General features: G+C 36.4%; 1 non-coding gene across 1 annotated transcript; it reads left to right on the top strand.

Annotated features, from left to right (window-relative positions):
- The first annotated feature begins 501 nt into the window (after positions 1–501).
- LOC128283305 (small nucleolar RNA R71) lies at positions 502–608 on the top strand. The gene has a single exon (XR_008273647.1). It is a non-coding gene; the product is annotated as a small nucleolar RNA R71 (small nucleolar RNA).
- Positions 609–9240: the final 8632 nt, after the last annotated feature.

Here is a 9240-nt window from a genome sequence, read left to right as displayed (position 1 = left end):
AAAACCCTAAGGATTTTGTGGCTTTTGATTCCCTTGACCACCCCAAGAGAAATTTGGGTGGTTCCTCCAACCTGCATTATAAGTATTACTGTACAGGTTATTTTAAGATCGAAAGTTATTGTTACCCATATAGTTGACTTGTTCCTCTTCAGTTGTAGAACTGAAGGATTGATATTTTGTATGCACACCTCCTCCACTCGAGTCACACCTCATTACTGGATGTACCTACGTAGAACCAAGTAAACCATCAATCTTTTTATTGAGAAGTTCTACCTGATTTGACAGCACAGTAACTGAGTCGACATTTTAAACGCCGGCTATTTTTGTTGGCTTATTCCTCATGACTTGCCACTGATAATTATTTAGTGACATTTCTTCAATGAATTCATAAGCCTCTTCAAGTGTTTTTTTGTTGATGGTTCCTCCAGTAGCTGCATCAATCATCTGTCTTGTTAAGGGATTCAAACCATTATAAAATGTTGAACTTGCAGCCATAGAGGTAACCCATGGTGAGGGCACCTTCGCAATAGATCCTTGTATCTCTCCCATGCATCATAAAGTGTTTCTAAGTCCATCTGCACAAAAGAAGAGATATCATTACATAACTTAGCCGTTTTAGCCGGCGAAAAATATTTTAGTAGAAATTTTTCGGTCATTTGTTCCCAAATTGTGATGGACCCTCGTGGTAACAAGTTCAACCACTGTTTAGTTTTGTTTCTTAGTGAAAAGGGGAATAACTGAAGGCAAATGGCATCATCAGAAATGCCATTAATTTTGAAAGTGTCGCAAAACTCCAGAAAATTTGCCAAGTGAGTGTTGGGATCCTCATCCTGCAAACCATCAAACTGAACAAACTGTTGTATCATCTGAATTATGTTAGGTTTTAGTTCAAAATTATTCGCAGCAATAGCAGGTCTAACTATACTTGACTCAGTTCCTGTTAAAGAAGGTTTAACATAGTCATACATAGTACGTGGAGCAGGATTTTGATTAGCCGCAATTGCAGGAGGTAGCTGATTGCCTTAGTTTTCCGCCATCTCTTCAGTTCGGGGTTGAGTATCGTCTTCTTGCTCGTTCTCCGTGTATCTTCAGCTTCACCTTATTTCTCTTTGGTTTCTACGAACTGTGTGATCGATTTCTTCGTCAAAAAGTAATGGTCCCAACAGGTTTCTTCTAGTCATAAACTATAAAAACCTGTCAAGAAAAAGAAAAAGTAAATTAACAAATAATAATAAAATTAAATTAAATTGCAAGAAAAATAAATGGCTAAAGTAATAAAAATTGAGTGTTCCTAATATTTCAGTTCCCCGGCAACGGCATCAAAAACTTGATCACGAGGTTTCATGATAGGTTTTAAATATTTATAATTACTCGTTCTTGAACTAACTATTATCGCGATGTAGGCAAGTGTACCTATCGAACAGTAGTATAGTTTTACCAAAACCGGATTGTCGAACCCAAAGGAACTAAAAGTACTAGTAATGACTATCTTTTTATTATCTAGCCTAAGAATAAAAGGGATTTTTATTTTAATTAACTAATTATCTAAACTAAGAACGCACAGAGAAAAGAATTGGGGAATTGCTTTTGGGAAAATCGATTGACTTGAGACAATACCTAAAGAAAAATCCACCTAGACTTTACTTGTTATTCTAGCTCTGAATCGTACGATGTATCCATTCAACTTGTTCCGTAGAGATCCCTAAGTTATGTTATTATCCCTATTCAAGACTAATAACATCTAATCTCTAAATTGAATAACCGAGACTTTTCTCTAATTAACACTCTAGTGTTGCATTAACTCGATCTATAGATCCCCTTATTAGGTTTCACCCTAATCCGGCAAAATCTTGTCACCCTATTTCTAGGTGTGCAATCAACTCCACTTAATTATGACAAAAGTACTCTTAGACAGGGTCTATTCCTCCTCTGAATAAGAGCATGTCTTGAATCAATATCCTGGGATATCAAAACAAGAATTAAGAACTTAAGAACAAGTTAAATATTTATCATACGATTCAGAAAATAATAACAAGATTCATCCTAGGTTTCATTCCCCTTAGGTATTTAGGGGTTTTAGTTCATAACTAAATAAGAAAACATCTCAGAAGAATAAAGAATACAAAACATAAAGAAAACCCAAAACTCCTGAAGGGAAATTGAGGAGAGATCTTCAGTCTTGATGATGAATCCAGCTTCTGAGATGGATCAATCGACTTCCTTGGAGTAATTCCTTACCCCCTATTCTCTGTCCCCTTTTTTCTCCTCTTCTCGATTGTATTTATAGGCTTTGGAATGCCTATAAGCCCTCAAGGCCTTTTTCAAATTGGACTCAACTTGGGCTCGGCAGGGACAAGACCGTGTGCAATTACTTCAGGCCGTGTTCGAGCCTGTTAAAATGGCACAGGCATGTGCTATACCCATGTGAATCGTGCTTCAATTCTGCCAAATTGACACGGCCGTGTGGTCTGCCCGTGTGAAGAGGTCTAAGCCGTGTTGATTTCATACTTTGGCCCATTTTCTCTATTTTTGGCCCGTTTCTCGTTCCTTTCACTCTCCTATGCTCTCCTAAGTATAAAATATGAAATTAAAGCATTAGGAGCATCTAATTCACCAATTCTAATGATAAATCATCCATAAAATGCATTAAACATGGGGTAAAAATATGTATAATTTACGGTTTATCAATCCCCGTGGAAGAAAGTTCTCAGATTCGGTAAGAAAGGAAAATTAAGTCCACATTTTATTGGACCTTATGAGGTGATTGAGAGAATTGGACCGGTAGCTTATCGACTAGCCTTGTATTCGAGTTGGAGAAGATCCATAATGTTTTCCATGTGTCGATGTTACGCCGTTACTGTTCTTACCCTTCCCACATTCTTTCACCAATAAAGGTTGAGATTTGATCAAACATGACTTATAACGAAGAGCCGATTAAGATCTTAGCCCGAGAGGCAAGCAATTGAGAAATAAAAGTATAGTACTCGTGAAAGTATTGTGGCATCAACATGGGGTTGAAGAGCCCATATGGGAACCCGAGGAGACTATGAGAGATCAATACCCTAACCTTTTCACTAGTAAGATTTTCGGGGACGAAAATCCTTAAGGGGGAGAATTGTAACAGCCGAATTTTGGGCCTAGTCGGAATAGTGGCTTTAGAACCACTAACCTGAGTTCAGAGAAATCATTTTTAATATTATTTTATGTGTTGTAGCATGATTCAATGAGTGCATGAAAATTTTGGTGAAATAATTTTAGCCATTGCATGCTTAATTGCGAAAAATGACTAAATCGCATAAAGTGCGGAAGTTTTGTTCTACTAGCTAAAGGTGTCAAATAGCTATGGAACATTAAATTAGAGGTCTTTATTGAGTAAATATACCACAAATTTTTAATAGTTGATCATAGAGACAAAGGAATTGTAGGGTCAAAGTTAAGTGGAATTTGGTGACTAAATTGACTAGATTTATATTATAATAAAAAGAAAAAAAAATATCACATTTCATATTCCTCCTCTCACCGAAAATACCAGCAAACATAAGGTTTTGGAGCTTCAAAATTTCAGCCACTCTTTTCCCTTACAAGTAAGTGATTTTGATGGCCTTTCTTAATAATTTTTGTACTTTTGGTACCCTTGTAGCATAATCTAACTAATGAAGGGACTATTTTGCAAAATGGTTGAAAGTATAGGGTTTTTCCATGAGATTATTCATGTTTTTTGCTGAATTTTTTTGGAACAAAATGAATCTTGGTTGCTAAATAAATAACTTTTGTGAAAGGATTTTCATGAAAACACCTAAAATGGACCATTTTGTAAAGATGACAAAATGAGTGATAAGTATGAGAAATAATTGGAATTTTGGGCTGCTTCTAGTATAAAAATAATTTTTCTAGGCTTGGTTAGTGAGAAAATTTGATAAAAATAGATTTACGAGCCTAGGGGTAAAATAGAAATTTTGTGAAAGTCTAGGGGAAAAATGGTCATTTTGCCAAAATATGAATTATGAAATGTAGTGATTAATATGATGATTAAATCAGTGAATTTTTATTATTTTAGATCAAGAAATACAAAATCCGGGTCTAGACCCGGGGAAGGCCAAACTAGTAGACTAAATCCAATTAGTCGTCCACTTTTTGTATACGATGTAAGTTGTACATAAGTAAGGTAACTTTATCGTTATTATGTGTTGGATGATTTATTTTGCATAATATGGTTGAATATGCCTATGAATAAGGTATGATGAAATTTAATACGGTAAATCCTCTGTTGAACCCAAGAATAGGTTGGATATTCATGCCACGACATTTAGGTGATATGTGTGCCAGTGTAAGACTATGTCTGGGACATGGTATCGGCCACATTTCGTGTGCTAGTGTAAGACCATGTTTGGAACATGGTATCGGCAATGTTGTGAGAGCCAGTGTAAGACCATGTTTGGAACATGGCATCGGCATTGATTATGTGCTAGTGTAAGACCATGTCTGGGACATGGCGTCAGCCACATTATGAGAGCTAGTGTAAGACCAGGTCTGGGACATGGCATTGCATTGATATGAGAGCTAGTGTAAGACCATGTCTGGGACATGGCATTGGCCTCGACATGTGAGCTAGTGTAAGAGCATGTCTGGGACATGGCATCAGCAATTTACCCTCTTGTGTGTGGCTTATCGGATATCCTTTAGTATTCCAAATGGTTTCACGGATTATTTTCAAGTTGATGATAAAATATGGAATGATGTATTCACATTGTGAGTGGTACAGGTTCTTATTCGAAACTCATGAGATATAAGTCTAGTTATGTTGCCTTAATGGTAAGAATAACATGAGTAAGTTCTATCTATGAAAATGAATTTCGAGACGATTTTATAATCTTTGGGTTATACTTGTGATATCTACCTTTGTTCACTCAACAATGTTGTAATGGTTTATAATATGTTGTGTGTTTAAATATACATGGTTGATATCGTTACTTATTTACAAGCAACTTACTAAGCTTTATGTTTACTCCCTCTCTTTTCCATTTTCGTATAGTTCCACCAAGTTAGCATCGGGAATCAAGGGACATCAGAGGCATCGATCACACTATCACCTTAAGCTTTTGGTATAGCTAGTTTAAATGTTTTAAGTGTGGCATGTATAGGGACTTGAATTTTTGTTTAGTGTCATGTTAGTTTAGACACAAGTGTTGGCTCATATGATGGATGTGATATTCATTTTGTCTAGGCCATTAATGTTGGCTAGTATTGATTATTTTTAAATGCATTTGATGAATATTCTCATGATTGTGGCTGATTGGTTGTGTGTGTTTATGCTTGCATTGGTTATGTTTGATGTTGTGTAGGTTTGTGCAAATAAGGGTGGTGTAACACCACTTACCCGAGACCGTTGCCGGAGTCGAACACGAGGTGCTAACAGACTTAATTCATTTATTTTCACAGTCCATTTTAAAAATTTCTAGACAAGCTGGCTAACTGCGTCACTGTCACCTTAAAAATCATATCTTGAGTTCCAAAACTCGAAAATCAGTTTCATAAATTTTACCTAAAACTAGACTCGTATATCAATCTACAAATTTGTTTCTAGAATTTTTGGTTGAGCCAATTAGTACAGTTTATTAGTTAAAGTTTCCCCTGTTTCAGGGTTCAACTACTCTGACCTTCATGCATTACAACTTAGATATCTCCTTGTACAGGGCTTCAATACTTATGCCGTTTATTTCTAAAGAAACTAGACTCGAAAAGGAATCTGTACATATAGGGCATGACTTCTAATTATCTCTGGTTAATTTATAGTGAATTTACAAAAATCGGAATAGGGGATCCAGAAATTGCTCTGGCCCTGTTTCACGAAAACTTAAGCATCTCATAAAATATGGCTCATATGATTGTTTCGTTACTTTCATATGAAAATAGATTCATCAAGGTTCGATTACATAATTTATTCACTATTTAATTCCATTTCTACTATTTTTAGTGAGTTTTCAAATCCACACCACTGCTGCTGTTAGCATCTGTTTTTAAGGTAAACTTTACCTATTTCATGGTTTTCCATGAATCAACTAGAATTTGTCATACAAAGCACCAAAATGATCATGATTAACCATTCCAATGGCTAATCGTTACCAAACATTTCCATACCTCTCAATGAACAACATACAAAACAATTATAATGCTATGCTCAAAGTATATATAAGCCATTTTCGCATGGCTATCCAAATTTATACAAAACCAAAGGGTACATGACCAACAACAAAAGGGTAGTCCTATACATGCCATTTTCGAGTTCAACGAAAAGTGTACCAAAAGGGCTTTGATAGTGTGGACGACTTGACTTCGACAATCCCAAGTCCGATAGTGATTTAACCAAAATCTATAAAAAGAGATTCAAAGAACGGAGTAAGCATTTAATGCTTAGTAAGTTTTGAGCAATGAAATTAGGCACAACTGAACTATAGCATTCATATAACTAAACGGATAATTTCATATACACATATTCTCAAAAATCAGTCCTACTTCACATTTCCAACCCTTATATTCACACATAAGGGATCAACTTAACCAAAGGCCGGAAGCTCATTAATTGTCTGAGCGAATAATATTTAAAAGGAATCAACTACTCCAATGCATATACGAAATGTACCTCATTGTTGGGATTTTACGAGCGTATTAATTGAAATTATTACAGCAAGATCGCTCATTCCCAAACCAAGTACCTTCGGAATTTAGCCGGATATAGTTACTTGCTCAAATGCCTTCGGGACTTAGCCCGGTTATAGTAACTCGCACAAATGCCTTCGGGACTTAGCCCGGTTATAGTAACTCGCACAAATGCCTTCGGGACTTAGCCCGGATATAGTAACTCACACAAATGCCTTCGGGCTTAGCCCGGAATTAGTCACTAGCACAAATGCCTTCGGGACTTAGCCCGGTTATCATCCGAATATCCATGCACATATCAATAAATCATGACACATCTATATTTCATTTTCATAACTAGAATTCAAACACAAGTCACTTATCAAGCATTATCATTTTCGGCTCAATAGTTACATACAAAGGGCATGATTTTGATTTACTTAAAACATGATCTAATCGAATCATAATCTAAGATCCATTACTCAAAAACTTACCTCGGATGTTGTCGAATGATTTCGGCGGCTATTCGATCACTTTTTCCTTTCCCTTATCCAACTTTGGTCCTCTAAGCTCTTGAGCTAATTCAAACAAATTTAACTTATTAAGGTCTCATTATGCTAGCTTATGGCCGAATATGACAAGGAGTTTGATAGGTCATATGGCCACCTTTAGCTCAAATACAAAATGGTCATACGCATTTTTAATCACATTGAGCAATTTAATACAATTAATCTAACATTTCCTCATGTGCACCTTTATGACCGAATACACACATCATTAACCTAATATCAATTAACTAAGCACTTTAACAAATTCTCCTTGAGCCGATTATCTAAGTCAAGATAGATTCATCATTATGCTCGCTTATAACCGAATACATGCAACACCAATCTATCTCATGTGGCGAATATGCATGTCTATGTTGAGGCCAATTATATGCTTAATACTTCCTACAAATATGGTTACTTGTATTGACTACATACCATTTTGTTTCAAGTTCAAAACTCGCTAATACACATATATACACTAGTAATCAAATACTAACATTTGCACTTCACCTTACTACCATTTTTCATCCAAATAACATGAATCAACAACCATATTTCTCTTCTACTTCCTACCATGGCCGAATGCATCAAGACACCATACCATTTCAATTTTGGTCATGGGTTAAACAAAGAACTTAATGTCTAACTCAAAAATGCTAAAAAGAAAATCCAAGAGTCATCAATCCACCATCACATGTATCATTACAAAGCTTCACATTTAGCATGCAAATGACATCAACACAAATCCACCTTAGCCAAACTTAACTCATCTTCATGCCTCATCACCACAACATCAAACACCAACCAAGAAGACAACACCCATGGCGAATATCATCTCCATCACATAGCAAAGATTTAAACCATGGGCTAGGTAGAACTCAAGCTAACAACTAAAAACATGCATGAATCTCATGGAACAACATCAAACATACCTCCTCCTAAACACCAACCAACCGAACATGAAGCAAGAAAATCCTCTTCTTCTTCCTTCCTCAAGTCACGGCCAATGGAGAAGTAGCCTAGCTCATTCATTTTTTTTTCTTTTTTCTTTCTCCTCCTACTAACCACTATTATTTTATTACCCATGCTCCTTATTTTATCATTCCTCCCATAAAACACTAACATAACATGTTTATGACATGTTTTACCCATCACATTTTGTCCACCCTCATTGTCATGGCCGGGCACTACCAATTAAGTGGGGAAATTGACATGCAAGTCCACCCTTTTCAATTACATGCACTAATAGATCCTTATAGATTAACCTATCACATTTCACAAGTGTCACACATAAGTCCTATTAACTAAATTCACATGCAATTAACTAAATCAAAGCTTAAAACTTTCACACATTCATATTCACATATTTTAGACAATAATTATCATATTCAAATAATTTGGTGACTTGGTTTAGCGGTCCCGAAACCGCTTTTCGACTAGGGTCACTTTAGGGCTGTCACAGGTGGCAAAAAGGCTTGGTAGATAGCCTTGTTTTTGTCCACATTGGCAGACACACGGGTGTGTGTCTAGACCGTGTGTGACACACAGCTTGCCCCATGGACGTGTAGTTAGGCCATGTGTTGGAGTTTGATCGGATGAGAAAATAAAATTGACCCTTCAAGAAATCAAGAAACCAAAAGGTTTCTTAAAAATCTCTTAGGGTTTTGTTGTTTTACTTCAAATTGGGGTCCCAGTCGGTTAAAAAGTGCTGAAAAGGGCTTCTTCTTTTCTTTTTTCTTTTTTTTTTTTGCATCTATGGCCACCAAAGGCGTTGGCCGCCGTCGCCGTTAATCGGTGGCCACAACGGATTTGAAACGACTCAATGGTTGGACTGAGGGCATTAAATTTAAGCTGAAATGAAATTTTCAAAAAAAAAAGGCTTAAATAGGCATTACCAAACGACGTCGTTTTGGCCAGGGTTCATAAGTCCCAAAACAACATCATTTTTGGCCTGACCTGCCAACCCAATCTGGATCCCCTGATATCTGCGTGTTTTCATGGGAATGGTCTATTTGCTGCCTTAGTCCTTTCGCCTTTGAACCCTTTTTAATGTGGT

This window comes from Gossypium arboreum, chromosome 10 (genome assembly GCF_025698485.1).
Source record: "Gossypium arboreum isolate Shixiya-1 chromosome 10, ASM2569848v2, whole genome shotgun sequence".
Classification (NCBI taxonomy): Eukaryota; Viridiplantae; Streptophyta; class Magnoliopsida; order Malvales; family Malvaceae; genus Gossypium; species Gossypium arboreum.
This window is presented reverse-complemented; position numbering and strand designations above follow the sequence as displayed.